General features: G+C 34.0%; 1 pseudogene; it reads left to right on the forward strand.

Moving 5' to 3' along the window:
• Positions 1-19,526: 19,526 nt before the first annotated feature.
• Positions 19,527-20,249, forward strand: LOC100916779 (annotated as a pseudogene).
• The last annotated feature ends 1,555 nt before the right edge of the window (positions 20,250-21,804 follow it).

Raw genomic sequence — 21,804 nt, forward strand, 5'->3', positions numbered from 1 at the left:
CTCACCTTCCTAGTCTTATTTCATATAGCTTCCCTTAAAGGGCTCTGTGGATCAAACCTAACTGAAGACTAGCTGCCCCATGAACTTGTCACTCAGTGAGACCAACAGAGAGCAGACCTGGGAGATCTGTGAAAAATCACTAGAAGATATCAGAGCCTTTCTATTGTCTACCCTTTCCCACATGCCTGTCTTGCCCATTGATATTTCTTAAATAAGTGCCTCTGCTTACACAAACTTCTCTGTCTACATGTTTTATTCATATGTGTCTTGTTCTCCTGTGTAAAATTGTTCTTCTTTCTATTCTTTCCACTGGTGATTTCTGTATTTCTGGAAGACAATAGCACATATTTATGGAGAAAGTATTTTACTATTATATTTCTTATTAAAATTCTATCTCATTAATTTTCCTTCCTTTCAGTCATTTGTGTCCTTTGACTAAAAAAATCTTTAAACCTTTGGACCTTGTAAGATATGATTTTGGTGGATGCCTACTGGCAGAGTACTTTGAACCTGGGGTATCCTTCTTTAAGGGACCCATCATGTAAGTTTGGGAACATGGCTCCAGGTGACACACCATAACACATTCTAAAACTCTGAGGTGAAACCCAACAAATTAGTAATAGCAATTGCCTTGTCAATTGTAAGAATGACTGTCACAGTTTAAAAAAGCACACACACAAATACATATATACATATAAATGTGTATGTATGTATGTAGGTATGTATACTTCTAAAGAAATTTTTGTTCCTATGAGGCTTCCCTACTAGAATCTAAGTTCTTCTAGGTAAGTAATTATTTTGTCTTTAATTTTTATTCTCAGCAATTCACACAGTGCCTTGCACATAGTAGACACTTAATGAATATTTGTTGAATTGAACTGAATTGAAATTAAATTAAATTCTTGCTCCAGGTGGGGACTGGAATAATTGATCTTTCACATCCTTTAGAACTGAGAATTTTTAATGATTCTAGTATTGTAACCTTTCTGCAGTAAATCATTATTTTTGCTGCATTATCTTAAAGTTCACTTTGGCTTGATTGTGCTTTGGCATAGGAGAATTAGAAGGGAAACTAGTTATTTGGAGCTAAAAGTATTTTTAAAAGGTAGGAAAAATTGGAGGATTAAAGTATACTGAAATATTTCAGCCAACATTTCAGTTATGTTGATATTTTAGAAAGAAAATCAGTGCCCAGACCTGCCCTTGCCCTTAGTTAGGGTTCCAGCTTCCCCATCAGCTAGAGGTATCAGGATTTCCATGTTCTCTTCTGAGTCAGAAAACATTTTATGTAGAACATCAACTGGGACTCAGTCCCAGGCCATGCTATTTTAAAGCCAGTTCATTTCTCTGTGTTAACTGTGGCGATATAACGGTTTAGTCAAAGATGAAATATTCATCTGGCATACAAAAGGGAAAAGAGCCCTTATGTGCCAAAATGTTTGCAGCAGCCCTTTTTGTAGTGGCAAGAAACTGATAACTGAATGAATATCCATTAGTTGGAGGATGACTGAGTAACTTATGACATATGAATGTAATGGAATATTATTGTTCTATAAGAAATGAGTAGGTTGATTTCAGAAAAGCCTGGAAGGACTTGTATGAACTGATGCTATGTGAAGTGAGTAGAATTAAGAGAACATTGTACACAGCAACAAGATTATGTGTTGATCAAATGTGATGGACTTGGCTGTTTTCAACAAGGAAGTGATTCAAGGCAATTTCAATAGATGTGATGGAGAGGGCTATCTGCATTCAGAGAGAAGGCTATGGAGATTGGATGTGGATCAACTGTAATAATTACACATTTTTGTTGTTGTTGTATACTTACTTTTTTCTCATTTTTTTTCTTTTTGATCTGATTATTTTTGTGCAGCATGATAAATGTGAAAATATGTTTAGAAGAATTGCACATTTAACATATATTGAATTACTTGCTTCCTAGGGGAGGGGAGGGAAGAGGGAGGGAGAAAATTTTGAAACACCAAGTTTAGCAAGATGAATATTGAAACCATCTTTGCATATATTTTGAAAAACAAAACTCTATTATTATTAAAATAAGTAAATAAAATAAAAATATGTGTAAAAATATTCAGATGGTTCAAACTCCTCATTTTGTGAATGAGATAAATGATGTCCAGACAAATCAGACAAATAGTGAGTAGTGCATCTTGCATGGGAACCCAGTTTATCCTGTTCTAACCCCTATTTACTTCCTATCACACTGTATTACCCATTAGAGAAGTTGTCCAACATTGAATTCTTGTGATTAGGATTTTAGCTGTGGCTCATTTCTGAGGTTTGAAATCAAAACAAACAATTTGTTTTCAGTTAAGATGTTAAAAATTCAGGTAGTCATCTAGCTGTTTTTCTAATCTTGTGATGATTAGCTAGACCCATTCCTGCCTCCCTCTTTTCCTTCTTCCTCCTCTTCTTCTTCACCCTACCCCACTGAAGTGACTGAGAATATATATGCCTCACTGTCATGTAGGAGTAGTTTATGCAAATGCAGAAAGGAAATTTGGACCTCTTCCTATATGACTGAATGGACGACATAGACTAGAGCTAGAAGCACTGATTTTTAGAGAAGCATTTTTTTTCATGGTAGCAGGCATTCTCAGAATATCAAAGCCTAATGTAGTTACTAAACAGCTAAATTCCATTGCAGAGCCTAAAAATGTGTTTTATTCCTGCAAAATGTTAGTACTAATTAATTGTACTGTCCTTGTCTTTGCATAGATTTGTGGATTGTCTGCAAAGATAAAAGTGTTCCCAGTGTCTTATGAATACCCCTCTTCCCCACTCCTTCCAATGCTGTCAGTCCAAAGACAAGCTTTTTTGATCCTGTATAAGGAAAATAATAACCAAAAGGATTTGTATGACATTTATTATGTGAATCAGAAGCAGCATGAAAGATAAACACAGCCATGTATTATTTAGCCCTATACCTAATAACCCACTTATTTTTGACTAAACAGCAGCATTCTGCTTTTCTCAAGAGAAAGGCTCTGGGCTGTCAGTGCCTCCCACATGGATAAGTGTCTCTTAACACAAATGATGTGCATCAATTGCATCCCTTCTTGTGACTAGTCCTGTTGTGACAGGGGGCTGTGATTCGACCAGGGGAGGTAACCAGTCAACAAAGAGAACTCTACTTACTCTTTCTCCCCTTTCTTAGAATATGAGACAACATTATATGGGTTTAGCTCTTTATTAAATCATTCTGTTTGTATTGAAGAAATTATTTTTAAAGTTCTTTTTTTTAATTGAAGTATTTTTTTTTATTTTCAAAACATATGCAAGGATAATTTTTCAACACTGACTCTTGAAAAAGCTTATGTACCATTTTTCTCTCCCTTCCCCCATCCCCTCCCTGAGACAGAATATAATGCAATATATGTTAAACATGGTAAAATATATGTTAAATTCAACATAGGCACGTATATTTATATAATTATCTTGCTGCACAGGAAAATCAGATCAAAAAGGAAAAAAATAAGAAAGAAAATAAGATTCAAGCAAACCACAATGAAAAGAGTGAAAATGTGATGTTGTGATCCACCCTCAGTTCCCACAGTCCTCTCTCTGGGTATAGATGGCTCTTATCATCACAAGATCATTGTAACTGGCTTTAATCATTGAAGAAATTCTTAATTTATCTTTTTATTATTATTATTTTAGCCTACCTAGATGTTGGAGCCTAGCACAGTTTCCATAGTAACCTTCAAGTGGAAAACATTGGCAAAGTCTTCACTTACAGTATTCTTTACTTTTCACAACTTGATCATAAACAATCATTAGAGGCCTGGGTCATTAAAAAACACCACCACATACATAGAACTTCTTGGTTTTAAAAACCAAAAAGTTATTAAACTGAATGTGCTTAATTTATGCCTTCCTTAACAAGATTTTCTTCTGAGGAACACTTTCATATTATTTATTTGTATTTTAAGTCACTGAAAGAAGCCTACTTTTAAAAAACTTTCTATTTTCTAAATATATGCAAAAATTATTTTCAACATTCACCCTTGCAAAACCTTGTCATCAAAATTTTTTCTCCCTCCCTTCCACCCACCTCATTCCTTAGATGGCAAGTAATCCAATATCAATTCTTCTATACATGTTTCCATAATAATCATGCTACACAAGAAAAATCAGATCAAAAAGGAAAAAAAAAATGAGAGAAAACAAAAGGCAAGCAACCAACAAAAAAGTGAATATCCTATGTTGTGATTCACACTCAGTTCCCACATTCCTCTCTCTGGGTGCAGATGGCTCTCTCCATCATACGACCATTGGAATTGGCCTGCATCACCTTGCTGTTGATAAGAGCCACACTCATCAAAATTGATTATCCTATAAAATCTCGTTGCTGTGTAGAATATTCTCGTGGTTCTACTCAATTCATTTAGCATCAGTTCATCGAAGTTTCTTCAGGCCTCTCAGAAATCATTCTGCTGATTGTTTTTTTTTTAATGGAACAATAATATTCCATAACATTCATATACTATAATGTATTCATCCATTTTCCAACTGGTGGGATTCTACTGAGTTTTCAGTTTCTTGCCATTACAAAAAGGGCTGCCACAAACATTTTTGTATGCATAGGTCCTTTTCTCTTTTTTTTTTTTTTTTTGATGTCTCTGGGATACAAGCCCAGGAGAGATGCTGCTGGATCAAAGAGTATGTACAGTTTGATAGCCCTTTGTACATTTTCCCATATTGCTCTCCAGAATGATTGGATCAGGTCATGATGACACTAACAATGTATTAGTGTCTCAGTTTTCTCACATCCTCTCCAACATTCATCATTATCACTTCCTGGCATCTTAGCCAATCTGAGAAGTATGCAATGGTATCTCAGATTTTCGAATTTTTTTTTTATCAATAATGATTTAGACCATTTTGTTCATATGATTAGAAATGGCTTTAATTACTTCATCTGAAAATTGTCTGTTCACATTCTTTGACCATTTATCAATTGGATAATGGCTTATTTTTCTTATAAATTTGAGTCAGTTCTCTATTTTAGAAACAAGGCCTTTATCAGAATCCTTGCATGTAATTTTTTCCCCCTATGTACTGCTTCCCTTTTAATCTTGTCTGCATTGGTTTTGTTTGTACAAAATTTTCTTACCTTAATAGAATAAAAATTATCCATTTTGTATTCCATAATGTACTTAAGTTCTTCTTTGATGAGCCTGTTTTAAGGGCCTTGTGCCACCTTCATTTTTACAAAAGAAAAGGACAAATAGCAGGCACAAGGGCATAGAGATTCTCCAGGATGTGGTCTCTAAACTTTTTGATTGTAAACCTCTAAATTTTTGTTTTCATAAGTATTCATAAGTCCTTTGATGATACACCTTGGATCCCTTGAAGTTATGCAGCAGACTACTGCAGGATAAAAGAAATATCCTGTACTTTGGATACTAAATCTCTAGTGGATGGAAAGATATGTTAACACATCCACATCTACTCTGCATGCATGTCTATGTACTATAATAATAACTGGGCTTTCTGACAGTGCTTTAAGGTTTTTATACATTACCTCATTTGATCCTATTCTTTCCAAAGTACAATCACTGTTTATAAATCACATAAAACATAAACCTTGTTCAGAATTCTTATTTGCATATATGGTGTATGTACACTGTAATTTTTAGTTTAATGTAATCTTTTCTCTTCAGACTATGAGCTTCAATTCACTTCAGTAAATATGTATTAAATCTCTGCTATGTGCCAAAACCCATGCAGGTTGCTAAGGATACACAGAAATCCACCTTGTCCTCAAGAAACTTACATTCAATTAAGCTTAATGCGTATTTTCATATTAGAGCCAAATTTACCTTCAGTGTCACATGTGACAAAAATAGGTTGTGGATATACTAAAGCTCGAGCAGGTAGGAGGTTTAATGGATAGAGGGAATACCACATCTAGTGTCAGAAGATCAGAATTCAAGTGCAACTTCAGATACTTGCTAGCTACATAACTCTGTACAAGTCACCTATGTCTATTTGCCTCAATTTCCTCATCAGTAAAATGAGATAGTGACAGAAATGGAAAATTATTTCAATATCTTTGCCAAGAAAACTCCAAATGGAGTCACGAAGAGTCAGACATGACTGAAAAATGACTGAACAACAATAATATGCTACAGTGATTTACTTACTCATTCTAGTGAGTTGGTTTATTTACATGTTAATTTGTGTAGAATGTAAGTGATATAACTCAAAGAGAGAAAACTGCCTTGTACATTGTAATTTACTGGTTTTTGAGGTAGAATTGCTCTTGAGTTTTACTGCTAGAAACAGTTGATACATGTTTTATAAAATTAATCAATTATTGTTAAAAAGGGGCTTTTCTAAGACTCTCTTTAAAACCCTAACCCTAAATGCACGTGTGCTGAGATTGATTGGATAACACCACAGGAGGCTTGATGAGAATTAATAGGTCTGCAAATTAGAAAAGTGACAATTAATGAGATTCCACTGTATACAAAGAAAAAAATTATAACCAACCCAGCTAATTTGTATGGCCTGTGATCTGTAAATGAATAAATGTTTTCATTAGAAACAGAGATAGCACAGGGTTCTCCTGACACCTTTTTTAGCCACCTACATTGCCCCAAATTCCAAGTAGAGTTTACTTCTTGACTTAATTTGGTTTAACTTTTTTCATTGCATGCTGAAGATCCTATTTTATTTTTTCTTCTTTAGTTTTTCCTACCATAAATTGTTCACATTCACAGGAGCATGCCTTTTAATATAAATTGATATATATTTACTATATTTGCTTAGAGAACCAAGAAAGAGTGTATTTTTAAAATTAAATAAACAAACAACAAAATCAATGCATACTGCCTCATGGGAAAGCATAATAGCCTTCATTTAGTCCTGCTCTGCTATTAACCATTAAGTTCAAATTGTTCTGTATAATGGTGCCTGGTGTGTCATTCATGTTAATAAATTCATTTTATTACAGAGGTCACAGAAACAGCTACAACTAAAATAAAGCTTATACATACAGATTGATCATGACGAGGAAGAATATAGATCTACTAAAGTCTGGATAACATTATGATAAAGAAGGAACTACATGGAGCAGTCTCCACATGGATGGAGAAGCCTTTTACATTTTTCTAAGTATTGATTCTTTTTTATTTTATTCTCCTAAACATATTCGATGACATTGATTTTCCATCTATTTCTCTCACAAGATTCTCCATCTCTCATCTCCCATTCTGGTACATTTTCACTTGTTATTTTCTATGCCTTAAATTATTTTTCTTTATTTTTCCATTTCCTGGGAATCATTGTTGTGGTTATTGTTATTTCAGTTGTGTATGATTCTTTATGATACCATTTGGGATACATCAGATATTGGTGTGGTTTGTCATTTCCTTCTTCACCTCATTTTACAGATGAGGAAACTGAGGCAAAACAGGTTAAATGAATTATCCAGGGTTAATCAGTTGGTAAGTGTCTCTACTTCCTGACTTCATACCAGGTGCTCTATCCATTGGTTCACTGGAATTCCTAGCTTCCTTCAAAACCCATCTAAAATTTTTCAAGCTTTAAAAAGCTAACATAGAAAGGATTCTGGGGAGATGATAGATTAGTCAGAAAACTTTCAGCTCTTCAAATTTCTAGACGAAAGACAGAACGTTGTCTCAGAGAGAATGTAAAACAGTGGAAATAAAGTTAGGGTTAAACACTTATTCTCCTAACGCAATTTAAGAAGACCCCAGAAAAGACCTGACTTGTAGGGACAGAGGTTCAGTCTGAGTGAAGTGCAAACACTTCCAGTTTGATTCTGCAGAGTCATTAAACAACAAATCCTGGGGGCAGCTGGGATGGAAGGCATCCTTAGCTTTAGAAATTGTCACCTTTCAGTCAGTATGGGTGCCTGAAAGCTAAGTAGAACATTGAAGGAACTTCTACTTGCAAGGGATGCTAAGCATAGCTATGCTGACCAGACACATCCCAGCCATCCCAGGCTGCAGTTTCCATCTGTGAAAGGAGATAGCAAACATCTAGCAAACGCAGGAGCAGTATTTGAAGGTTGTAGGCACTTACAAGAGAGCAGAGTTCCTGTTTTCAGTTCTGGTGCAGAATGGACAACTGATAATTTTCAGCCACTCAAGGGATATTAGAGAGCAAAACTATTTGCAGGATTGTAAAGGTAGTGGCTAGTAAGCCACTACCTGTGGCTTAGGAGTGAAGATGAGAGTCCAATGTTGAACCCCAGGAAAGACCCCAGAAAATAACACTAAAAAGTATCTGACATATAATTTCCTCAGGAAATTCCTCAGGAGTTTAACTCTTTATGTTTGGCTGGGTATCCCACAAAGTTTTTTTTCCCCCTTCTCTTATTTTGTATTTAACTTTAAAATAAATAATTAGTAAAGGAGAAAGTAATCAACCATAGACAGCTGCTGTGAGATTCAAAATCAGAAGAAGAAAATAGAGCAAAAATCTTCTCCTTTTTTCAATGAGAAATGTCAAATGGTCTCAAGTACAATAAGAGTTATTGGAGGAACTTAAAAGGACTTTTAAAAATCAAATAAGAGATTGAGGGAAAATTAGAAAACAAAAGAGCAATCTAAGAAAATCAAGAAAATAAACCAACTTCAAACAGACTGTCAAAAACTTAAATAAGAAAATAAGTCCCTGAAAACTAGAATTGGGCAAAAAGAAGTTTATGACATTCTACGAGTACAAGAAATAATAGAATAGAATCAACACAAGGAAAAAAATAGAAGAAACATAACAGATGTAGAAAACAAATTGAGAAGAAATAATATAAGAATAATCAGACTACCTGAAAACTATGATTATAAAAAATCTTGATGCAATATTACAAGAAATTATCAAGGAAAATTGCCCTCAAGTTCTAGAACAATAAAGCAAAGCAGAAATAAAAAAACAAAAAAACATCCACCAATCACCACCTGAAAGAGATCTCAGGAGGAAGACATACAAGAATTAATTATCATGGATCTATAGTAAGGATTATACACAACTCAGCAATTACTATGTTGAAGGACTACAGATTTTGGAATATTATATTTCACAGTAAAAGAGTTGGGGTAATGACCAAGTGTAGAGGTCCTGAATTCTGGAAAAGTATACTTGAAACAAAGATACTTACAGTGGGGTGTTAACTCAGTGTGACTGATGAGATGATGATTCTCTAGTTTACATGTACTTAGTACTTAGTATAGTGATATAATGGTTCTACAGTTGACACATGCTCAGTGTGCTGTAGTGATATAATTGTACTAAGGTATATAAGGGTTGGGAGGACTTGAAATAAGCAGACTAGAAAGAGTGAGTGTGTATTCAAGCTCAATCTCAGTAGTCTGAGAAAGCTAGCCTGGATATTACAACCAAAGGTAACATCCAATAAAGTTGAAATAGGAATTTAATGAACTGAAAGACTTTCGGATATTTATGACAGAATTAGTAGAATTTAAGATAAAATGCAATATATAGTATAATATAAAAAGTCTTAAATACAGGGAGAAAAAAGGGGCCTTCCCTCTGTGAATATCTTCAACTTATCTTCTTTACATGAAGTTGTTTAGATGTTGTCTTGTTTAATAGACTGTGAGCTTTTGAGGGCAGACAATATTTGCCTTTCTTTGTATCCCCAGCACTTGGCACAGGGCCTAGAATAAAGCACATACTTTAATAAATGAATTTTATCTGACTAATTGTCTCAGTTTCATATAGTGGAAGGAGTGTTGGCTCTGGTATCAGAGAATCTGAACTCAAATACCACTTTCTGATACTACCTGTATAACCTGGAGGAACATTTGATCACTATGGGTCTCTGTTTTTCATGTAAGAAGAGTTGGTTGGTCTAGATAGCCCCTGAGGTCTCTATCAGTTCTAAATCCACTGCCATTTGCTCTAGTAGCAATATTATTTAATTGACACTGTTCCTTAATATAGGAGAGGAGGGAAGGTCTCATTGTACAAGGTACATTTCAAGTGTAATGGTCTAAATAAATCAGAAATGTTGAGAAGTGGGAATCGGATATAAAAATCTGTACAGGAAACTCACATGTCAATGCAGAAAAGTACCACTTGGACAAGACTAAAAATTGTCCTATTTTCTTTGGTGTTTCTATTTAGGAGCACAGTGAAGCAGGAACCTAGAAACATCTGAACTATGATGCCTTCCTTCTCCATTTTTCAGGCTATTCCAGGTAAATTGGACTGACAGGATGACTTTCTGTATTTTTCTCACTCTCAGGAATATCTACAGAGAACAAGGATTTCAAGTCAGAGCAGCACAAATTTACTAATTTCCTCTTGGGGCTCATTACTTTGTTTTTTGCCTTACATAATGATACTGCAATTTAAAAATGTATTATGTGTTATAGCTGAAGGCTGAATCCTAGCTAATGACTGAATGAGGGAAATGGTGAGCAAATCCATTATTTGTGGTCCTATTTATATTTTTATTGTGAAGGTGCTTTAAGGAAAATAAGAGGCAGCCTTGTTACCAGAATAAGCTAGAAAATTTGTGTATCACACTGCAGAGACATGTTATGACACTATGACCAAGTAATATAGAATTTTTGAACTTCAGTTTTCTCATCTGTAAAATGAGATCAATAATACTATAATAAATCTTAAAGCATAATATAATTGTAAGTTTGAAATTCCAGACAACTGGATGGTACAATGGAGAGACCGCTGAGGAAGCATGGGAAGACCTAATTTCAAATGTGATCAACTATATTACGTTAGGTAAGTTATTTAACCTTTCTCTGCTTCAGTTTCCTTACCTAGAAAATGGAGAAAACAATTAACACCTGCCTCTCAGAGTTGTGAAAATAAAATGAAATAGTATTCATAAAGCACTTTGTAAACCTTTAATTATCAACTAAATGTTAATAATAACAATCATCATTTTCATTGTGCTGTATCATTATTGCTATTGTGTTTTCCTTTCATTTAGTCATAATGCTGAATAAACAAAAATGTGTGAATTTTTACAGATGTACCTGAATTTTATAAATCTTGTTGTTCAGTCATGTTTAACTCTTTATGACTCTGAATGTTTGGTTTTTTTTGTTTTGTTTTGTTTTTGTTTTTTTCAAAGACAGTGGAGTGGTTTGCTATTCCTGTTTAATAACTTATTTTATTAGATTCAGACCAGTTTTCTAGTTTGTCAAGATTGTTATGACAATCTGTTATGCAATGTTTGGTGAAATATTCAATATTAATTCTGTATCATTTCCTTATTGGTTCTATTTCTAATTAATTGATTTTGTGTTGAACTTGCTTAAATTATGAATCTCTGTCTCTGAATTTATTTCAGCTGGTTTGTGTGGAGTTAGGTTCTTGTTTTCTTATTAATCAGCATTTTATTCTTGCCTCAAGAAATTTAGCTGATTTAGGGGAAGCTCTCTTGCACTAAGGGAATTGGGCCTGATATCTCTACACCAGGCTATCCTTCAAGAATATCTAGGTTGCTATCCCAAAAATCTGGGTCACTTTTTCAGGTGGATCAGACAAGGAACACTTCTCAGTTGCAGGGGGTAAGAGAAGGAGTATTGCTACCTCCTTATTACTACACTTTCAACCAATCCTATTGTTCTCTACACCTCTCCATATCTTAGCTATGGAATTAATCATATTGTCCTCATGATGTCACCTACCTCATTCTATTCTTGTTCTTTACTGTCCTATAAATGAAACTTATAAATGAAAACTGCCTCCCTCATTCAAGGTCTTAGCTTACAGGATAAGTTGAGACCCTATTTATAGATAGATTCTCACTTTATCAATAAATTGATCATGCTTATAACTTTGGGCCTCAGTTTACCTTATTTTTATTATTATACCAGCTTGGTATTATCTGCAAATTTAATTAGCATGACATCTATACTTTTGTTTACTCATTGCTCAAAATTTGCTTACCCATTGCAGGGCTAAGCACTGGGGCATTCAATGGAAAATCCCAACTTGACTTTGAACCATTAATGATTACCCTTTGGATACAGCAATTATCCTATTCTGAATATTTATAATTCTAGTCCACATCTAGTCCCCATCATTTTATGTTTTCCACATGAATAACATGACATAGTTTATCAAACAATCTCATTAAAATGTCGGTGTATCATATTTAACACTCTCTGCTCTACCAACTGAGCAGCCTGTAAGAAAAAGGAAATAAGAAGAATCTTTCATGATCTGTTTTTGCCCAAGCCATGTTGGCTCTTCATGATCATTATTTCCTTTTATTCATGTTCATTAATCATGTCTTAAATAACATATTCTAAAGGACTGTTCACAAAAAATAATTGAGAAATTAACTCCCACCCCTTGTTTTGCAAAGTGGGGATAAGGATAGTGGTGGAGGGTATGAATGTTTGACATTGTACATGCTATTAAACTTGATGTGTTGATTGAATTTAATGAACTGATTATTTTTCCCCTTTCTTTAAAAAATGATAGAAATGATGGGTTGCTGGGCAGCGGAGGAAGGATAATATACTCAGTGACAAATTTTGGAGGGGATATGGAATAATTAAGATGATACTAATTTACCACTGAATGGAAATATGAATTGATACAACTATTTTAGATAATCTGGAATTATCCCCAAAAAGTTATTAAACTGCTCAGCAAAATTGACACAGCAATACTAGTACTATAGAAGGAAACAGACGCATTTCTCAACATGATTAGGAAAAAAAGGAAAAGAAAATAGGTGTTCTAAAATATTTATAGAAGCTCTCTTTGTGATTGCAAAATATATCAATAAATATATATTCTCACATTTCTCAAGAATCAAACTCATTATTCTAGAATTTGTAGAATATATTGTCTTCCATCTTATAAAACCACAATAAGATTTACATTTTTCTAGTCCTGTGGTGACTCTCCCATTGTCCAGAAAACTTTCAAAGGCCACTGACTGATGTGGCTCAGCAATCAAGTTTTCAATTAATTCAGTATGTAAAGATGAAGGAATCTGCATTAGGTGATTTGAATTCATCCAGGACAATTAGGTTCACATATTCTATTTCCTTTTCTATTTGAGATATCAATTCCCTCTCAGCTGCTTTTACTCTAACCTTTCCATTTCCTAAGTTTTCTCTTTTAATTCTCTTTTCCTCTTTTCCAAAACCAACAGAGCAAAACATCTTTTCCTTCCTTCCTTTCTTTCTTTTTCTTTCTTCCTTCCTTCCTTCTTTCCTTCCTTCCTTCCTTCCTTCCTTCCTTCCTTCCTTCCTTCCTTCCTTCCTTCCTTCCTTCCTTCCTTCTTTCCTTCCTTTCTTCCTTCTTTCCTCCTTCCCTTCCTCCCTCCTTCCCCCCTCTTTCTTTCTTTTCTTTTTTCTTCCTTTCTTTTTTCTTTCTTCCTTCCTTTCTTCTTTCCTTCTTTCCTTTCTTTCTTTCTTCCTTCCTTCCTTCCTTTCTTCCTTCTTTCCTTCCTTCCTTTCTTTCTTTCTTTCTTTCTTTCTTTCTTTCTTTCTTTCTTTCTTTCTTTCTTTCTTTCTTTCTTTCTTTCTTTCTTTCTTTCCTTTTGCCTTTCTTCTTTCCTTCCTTCTTTTCTTTCTTTTATTTGTTTCTGTGTTTTGCTTAGCCTCTCTTACTATCCTCAGTTCATTTTGAGTGTTAGCATTCTGAACATGATCTTTGCCACCTTGGATTGTGACTTTTCCATTCTTTCCAATTACAAGCCCACATTTTCATATTTTCATGTAGATCTTTTAAAAATCAAAGTTGGTTCATTAGTTCTCAGAACTTCTATATTGGTGTCTTCAAACAATTATCCATTTCCCTCCCCATTACAATTGTTTCTACTTATAATGAAGACATAATGGCTCCTTACTCTAAAGAGATATTTTTATTTGCCTAGTGTAGTGTCAATTGTATAATGATCTACACATTTGGTGTATATTTCACTGGGGTACAGTTTTTATGTATAATGGTTTCAGTTTTAAAAGTTACTTCAGGTTTTGGTTTCATCATTTTAAAAACCATGATGAAGAGTTGGCATTTTTTGGTCTCTACCTGAATGTAGGGATTTTGATTAGTTTCCCTTCAGTCTTGAGGTAACAGATATGTCCTACATTTAATTTGCTGTACAACTGGAAAGTATAAGAATTGGCAAGAGTTTCTAAAGGAAAATTCTCTCATCCTTCTTAAAAATAAAAAATGTACACAACATAAGTTTATGGTTTATTTTACAATACATCTTTCTTTTTGCTTTGTGCATATTGAAATGTCGCTCTTTACTGGTGATTGTTAAGTTCATGATTTAAAAAAAAAGAAATTGACTTTAACAATGTCAAATCCAATAGAAAAACTGAAATGCAAAAATTCTTATTTCAACAAGTAGATTGCTATAAAGTATGTTTACTGGTTTTATAAGAGATACATAGGAAGCAGAAGACAGTTTTTTTTTTTTTCCTTAAGAATCTTGCAGATGAGAAGATATCTTGTCTTGTATATGTACCAAAAACATAAAAAATAACCTGGAATTACCAGCTAATACATGATAAGAGATAGCATGGAAAAAGGCAACCAAGCTGGTGAAGGGCTTTAATCTCATAGTATATCAGGAAAAGTTGAAAGGTACATTTACTAGGAGAAGGCAAGACAGAAAGAACATGATGGCAGTGTTCAAATATATGAAGGGGCTCTCATGTAGAAAGGACATTAGATTGTTCTATTTATCCTTAAAGGAAAGAATTAATAGGATAAGGTGGAAGTTGCAAAGAGGTAAAGATAAGCATAAGGTAAGACAAATTTATTAAGGATTAGTACTAACCAAAGGTGGAACAGATTGTCCTGCAGGGCTGTGGATTATTCTTTATATGGAGATCTTAATTCAAAGTTGGATGATAAACTTTCAGCATTATTAGGAAGAATCCCTCCCCCACTTAATAATATTTTATTTTTTTCAATTACATATAACTACACTTTTATGTGATTTTGATTTCCATTTTTTTCTCTCTCCCTTCTTTCCCCTCCCCAAGACAGCAAGCAATCTAAGGTATACTTGTATAATCATTTAAACATATTTTCATATTAACCATGTTGTAAAAAAAAGAATAAGAACTAAAGGGGAAACCATGAGAAATGGGGAAAAAAATGAAAATAGTATGCTTTCATCTGTGTTCAGACTCCATAGATTTTTCTCCAAACGTGGATAGCATTTTCCATCATAAATCTTTTGGAATTGTCTTGGATCATTGTATTACTAAGCATAGTTAAATCTATCAAAGTTGATCACTGCACAGTGTTGCTATTATTCTGTACAGTATTTTCCTGATCTGCTTATTTCACTCAGCATCAGTTCATGTGTTTCCAGATTTTAGTCTGCTTATCATTTTTATAGAACTATACTATTCCGTTACATTCATATACCACAACTTGTTAAGCCATTCCCCAGTTGATGAGCAACCCCTCAATTTTCAATTCTTTCTTACCATAAAAAGAGCTGTTATAAATATTTTTGTAAAGGTAGGCCCTTTTTCCTTTTTAATGCTCTCTTTGGGATGCAGACCTAGTACTGGTCTTTTTGGATCAAAGGGTAAACACAATTTGATAGTCCTTTGGCCATAGTTCCAAATTGCTCTCTGTAATGGCTAGATTCAGATTACCGAATAAGCAATAATGCGTTGCTTACTGAATAAGCAATAATGCAAAGTTCCACTTTTCCCACAACTTTGCCAACATTTATCATTTTACTTTTATGTCATCTTATCTGACAGATGTGAGGTATGCCTTGTGCCTCAGACTTGTTTTAATTTGCATTTCTCTGATCAATAGTGATTTAGAGCTGTTTTTCATCTGACTATAGATAGCTTTAATTTTTCTTTATCTAAACACTACCTATTCATATCCTTTGACTGTTTTATCAATTGGGTAATGATATTATGGTTATGGAAAGTTATGTACCAGTACACTGGTAAATACTTTAAAACTGGTTCTTTAGAAGACAAAATATATTTATAACACACTTTTAAGTGTGATCTGACATTTTATGTATCACTTTCTTAAATCTGGTATCAATAAAATAATAAATCATGTTTTCTAACGTGTTGATTTCTGAGGTGTACATGCTCACACTTGAAAATTTAATGAACTGGATGCAGCTTGTCCCTGATTGGAGAGCAAAGAGTAATTAAAGTAAACCAGTATTGATAGAGTTACTAGAATTCTTAGCCTCTTTTAGGATTTGCTTCTTATTTTTATCTCTTTGTTTTGGGGCTTCCAGGTTGGGCCAAGCCATTTGTTAAACAAGTAATAAAAGAGTTCTATTAGACTCATCTGAAAGGAATTTTCAACTAACTCCCTATCTTACCCAGGAGTCTTAATGAAGCTAAATGCTTGGAAAATCCATCTTGTATTTGACTGATCAATTGAGGAAGACATTTAATATTCTAGATCCTTTATGCAGTTGAAAGTTTGTTATATTTTAAATGAGAGAAGCTGGATTCAAATCCTATCTCTGATACTTAACATCAGTATGACTTTGGACTAGTTGCTCAGCCATGGTTTCTCTTCCATAAAATGAAGGTCATTAGAGATGGGACTAAAAACCTCTAACATAGATCTCCTTCTAAAATTACGATCTCAAAGATAAATTCCCTGATCTATAGTTCTTTTTGCATAGACCTTTTGGCAACTTCCTTTTCTCTCAGAATTTTAATGACTCTTCCCAATTATTTTGAACCTAGAAAATTCTGATTTCTTCATGCAAATTCTCTTGGTTTTTCTAAAGTAAGTTTGTTGCAATTAGTCAGTAGAATTTGTTCTACATTTGAGTGAGGCTTTACTTTCATGCCTCTTGCCATGACTGACATTTGAGTTCATTGGGTCTGTGCAGCTCTAATACGTCATGACTTTTAAGTCATCTTTCCCTCTTCTGTTACCCAACAGATCACACTTCTCTTTTTTCACATTCTGCTCTCTCCTTAGACTTCTCCCTAAGTTTGTTATCCCAGTTTCTTATCCCAGGTATGTCTCTGCACATTTTCAGAGCTGATATTGGCTGACAGGTCTTTCATTTAATGAACCTACTTTTTCAAGACTCAGATAATTCATTCTGTTCACTTCTCATCAAATCTCTAAATAATATATCTGCTATTATCTAAGGAGAATGTTATTTTATCTTGAGAGAATCATATTAATTTTGCTTTAAATAATAAATAATTTTCATCACTAAAATAATAGAAGAGTTATTTCCATGTAAAAAGAGTATTTATATATCACTTTCAGATTTGCAAATCACTCTACTCATATTTGAGTCCTCACCATAAGCCTTTGAACCAAATATTATTCTTATTTTACAGATTTTGATACTGAGGTAGACAGTCCAAGCGAATTTCTCACCCATGTCACACAGTTAACTGTATAAAACAAAATTTGAATTCAGGTCTTCCTGAGTGCTCTGTCCTCAATACTACTACCAAATTGCCTAAGACCATTAAGGCATTAAGAAGAACAGCATGAAAGAAGGTACATAGACAGGATTTAGTAGAGTGTGTACTTCTATTCAGCATTTAAAACTATTCAGAATATAGTTCCCAAGCTCCTTTCCAAGCTTATTCATTATTTCCCTTCATATAGACTATGATCCTGAGAAATCTTCTATTTTTTCTCTTGTATATTCTATTCCATTTCTATCTCTATGCCTTTATATAGGTTGTTGCCCCTTCCTAATTTGTACTCCCTGATTATTACAGCTTTAGAGGAGCCATAGCTACCTGAAACGCTCAACCCAAGTAGTATCAACTATGGGAGATCTTCTCTGATACTCTCAATTGCAATTGTCTCCCTACTGAAATTACTTTGTATGACTTTGATATTATTAAAATTCTAACACAGTGGCTAACCAAGCACTGCTTGACTGAAATCACAGGTAGTATTGACATTTGCGGTTTTTCTATCATCATTATGTGCCCTAGATTCATTGTTCTGGGATTACCTCTCTCCTCATTAGGGGAAGCAGGATAACCCGTGTTTTGCTTCTGTCCCTGCTTTGGCTACCTAAAGAGCAATTCTGTCTTGGGCTGTAGTTTAAAGGGGCCTCCTGAGTAAAAAGAAGAGAGAGTTCAAAAAGGTAACCAGAACACAAATATGAATCACTATTATTTCCACACAGAAAAGGGAATCTTAAGAAATAAAGATGGCATATGAGTTGAATTATTGATGTTCAAACATCCCTAGGACATTGACAACTATTTTTTTTTTGCATTGAGTTGCTTATAAGTGATTTACATTTCACCTTCAATGAATATAGCTTTATCGACTCTCAGTGGATTCTTTTTCCCTTGTGGTTTACCTCTATAGACAACTCTTTTTGGATTATTTTCCTTAGCTGCTATAACTGCTCCATTAATTGCTACTCCATTGCTCAAATATCTACCAAGGGGAAGAGACCAGCTACCTTTCAAGACCTCAAAAGGCCCTTTGGAAAAGCTAAGAAGACAACCTGCTAATTGAAGACTTTCCTACAATTCTTTGAACTCATGATTTGTTACCAAATTGAGAGAGTTAAATCTCTCTATCTGCTTCTCTAGTTCTTAGATTCCTACACTTCCAAACACTTCTCAACTAGCAGGAAGAGAGGACCTGAAGAATTGGCACATAATGGGAACTTGATAGATATTTGTGATTTATTGGAGAATATTAGTGCTATTACTAATGATAGATAAATAGTTTGTGGAAGAAAATGATGTTTGGTACTAATCTACTTTCCTTGACTGAAATTTAATTAGAGTAGTAAATATCTTTACAAGAGTAGCTAAATGAGTGGTTTGATTTCTGGGCCTGAAGTGAGGAAAACTCACTTTGTGAGTTCAAATTTGACTTCAGACGCTTACTTACTATGTGACCCTGGATAAAGCACTTAACCCTTATGGTCTCAATTTTCTCATCTATAAAATGAGCTGGAGATGAAAAAGTCAAACCACTTCAATATTTTTTCCAAGAAAACCCCAAATGAGGTCATAAGTTAGACACAACTGAAAATGACAACAAAAATGTTTGAGAAAGACTGCATATAGAATAATTTTATCCTGCTTCATATTATGATCTTTTAAATGATGTTATGTATCATGTTTACTTTTAGTGTTATAAGCAAATTTAAATATGAAAATATACAGGAAATTAATGTTAGTCATCATTTGTTTCTTCAATTTTCATATAATGTGATATCAAGATTCTTTATTGTTCTAGTTTTCATCCTTTGTTTACTTTTGGAGTTTATCATTGAATCCCTTAACTAAATTGTGCTGTTCAGAATTGACAATTTTTTCTCCCATGTATATTCTGATCAGAGTGAAAAACAATAGTACTCTTGTGACTTAATCAATAAAACAATATTTTTACTAAGCATTGTCTAAGTTCCATGGCCTGGAGATACAAGGCAAAAAATGTAACAGTCTGCCCTCAAGTAGCTTATATTCAATTGGAAGAGACCACAGAACTCCTTTTCTCCTATCCATCTATCTTCCTGCTGCCATTCACTTCAGGCACAGAAGTCAGTCATGGATAAAAATGAGCTGTTGCAGAAGGCAAAAGTGCTGAGGAAGCTTAGAGATTTGCTGACATGGTATCCTGCGTGAAGTCTGTAACTGAGCAAGAAGCTGATTATCTAATGTGGAGAGGAATCTTCTTTGTTGCTTTTAAAAATGTCTTAGGGGCTTGAAGGCTATCTTGGAGGGTTGTTTCAAATATTGAGCAAAAGATGTAAGGTGATGAGTAAAAACAACAGTTGGCCCAAGAATACAGAGAGAAAATTGAGACCAAACTAAGAGATTTCTGAAATCTCTATTGGAAAAGTTCTTGATTCCCAATGCTTCACAAAAAGAAAGCAGTTTTCTATGTGAAAATGAAAGGAGACTATTAATATCATTTGGCTGAGGTTGCTGCTGGTGATGACAAGAAAGGAATAGTGGATCAATCACAACAAGCATGACAAGAAGTATTTAAAATCAGCAAAAAGGAGATGTAACTAATGCATCCTCTAGCATTGGGTCTGGCCTTGAACTTCTCTGTGTTCTTGAGATTATGAGATCTTGAATTCTCTAGAGAAAGCCTGTTCCCTTGCAAAGACAGCTTTTGATGAAGCCACTGCTGAATTTGATACATTATGTGAAGAATCATACAAAAACAGCATGCTAATAATGCAATTACTGAGAAACAACTTGACATTGTGAACATCTGACATCCAAGGAGATGGAGCTAAAGCAGAAGGAGGGAAACATTAACCAGCCTTCCAACTTTTGTCTGTCTTGTTCTAAAATTTACTCAATAGACTATTTGTTACCTGTGCTTTCCCACAAAAGGTTTTTGCTTACAATTAGTAGCAGGTTTATGTTACTTCTATGTGGATTTCTATATTTCTCCTGTGATTTTTAAGTTTAATATTAAGGGAGTAGAGCCAATTAACATGTAGATAGTTATCTGTTTTCATCTGAGGTGGCCGATAAGGGGATATGGAATTTTTGTGCAGTGTGTGTATTTCGTTGTGATCTCACAAGGCCTGTGTTATAACAGCTTCCACATCTAAGCAAAGAAAACTGCCTGCATAGCGGTCTGTCATTTTGGGAGAATAAATGGATAACTGGCTCAAGTCACAGTCTTAGGACTGGAGTACTCAAGGCTGTGGTAGAAACAGATATCCTATAGATATTACATGTCATTCCATATGTATTTATGGAATACACCTTTATAATTGCACTTGCAAAAGTGTTTAGACAAAATGTTAACCCAGTCAATTAACTCTGCAGAAGGGCAGAAATGATGCACATTCCATTATTTGTAATGTTATCTTCATGTTTATTATTTTTGCTACACTCATTTTGTTGTATTTAAATGGTTTAGGCAACATAAAAACAAATGTACAAGTAAAGATGCAGTAAAAATGAATTGTTTGATATACATAAAGTCACTGCATATAAAACAGAGTAGTGAAACAAAAAAAAATGTATTTAACTTTTTAAAAGTTTTTTGCTTTTATTATGTTATGATATTTTTTGAAACTTTCCTAACATGCAAGAACTATAAAATAGTTAACAGGAAAATAACTTGAGATGATGGCTAGTTTTGTTTAATGTCCTATGAAATTTTCATGAACATCCCAAGAATAATTGGTAAGAACATGTATATCAACTTGGTATAATTGAACTAAAAGTTTTATGAATGGACTTAAAATATATATGATAATTTAAGGAGAAGACACTAACTATTCAAAGAAATAGAAAAGGCTTTCTGTAGGATATAGGACTATAGCTGAATTTTGAATGAAATACGGGATTAACAAGTAAAGAAGGGGGAGTTTCTTCTAGGAATGGGGACAGTAAGTAGAAAAGAAATAGGATATGGAATGATGTGGTTTGCTATGTCAAGATTGAATTGAAAAGGAAGTCTCAAGGAAGCTAGACCAAATAGAATGCTATACAAATTATCTAGGTGGGAGGTATGAGGACTTAAACTAAGACTGACCAGTGAGAGAAGAAGATGGATTTAAGAGATGCTATAAAAGTAGGACCATGAAGAGTCAGTTATGGGTTAAGTGGGATGAAAAAGAGTGAAATGCTGGATAATACCAAAGTTGGTAATGATTATAGGATTAAAAGGATGGTGGTGCTCTTAATAGAAATAAAGCCATTCAAAAGACGTTTGTATTAATGGGAGGAAATATAATTTTTTCCATTAATAGCTCTTGGAAAGTTTAAGTTTTAAATGGCAATATCTAGTCTGAAAACTCTAATAGTTTTAGAAATGTGGGAATAAGGCTAAGGGTATTGCCTCTGGTTGGAT

Source organism: Sarcophilus harrisii, chromosome 1, assembly GCF_902635505.1.
Source record: "Sarcophilus harrisii chromosome 1, mSarHar1.11, whole genome shotgun sequence".
In the NCBI taxonomy this organism is placed as follows: domain Eukaryota; kingdom Metazoa; phylum Chordata; class Mammalia; order Dasyuromorphia; family Dasyuridae; genus Sarcophilus; species Sarcophilus harrisii.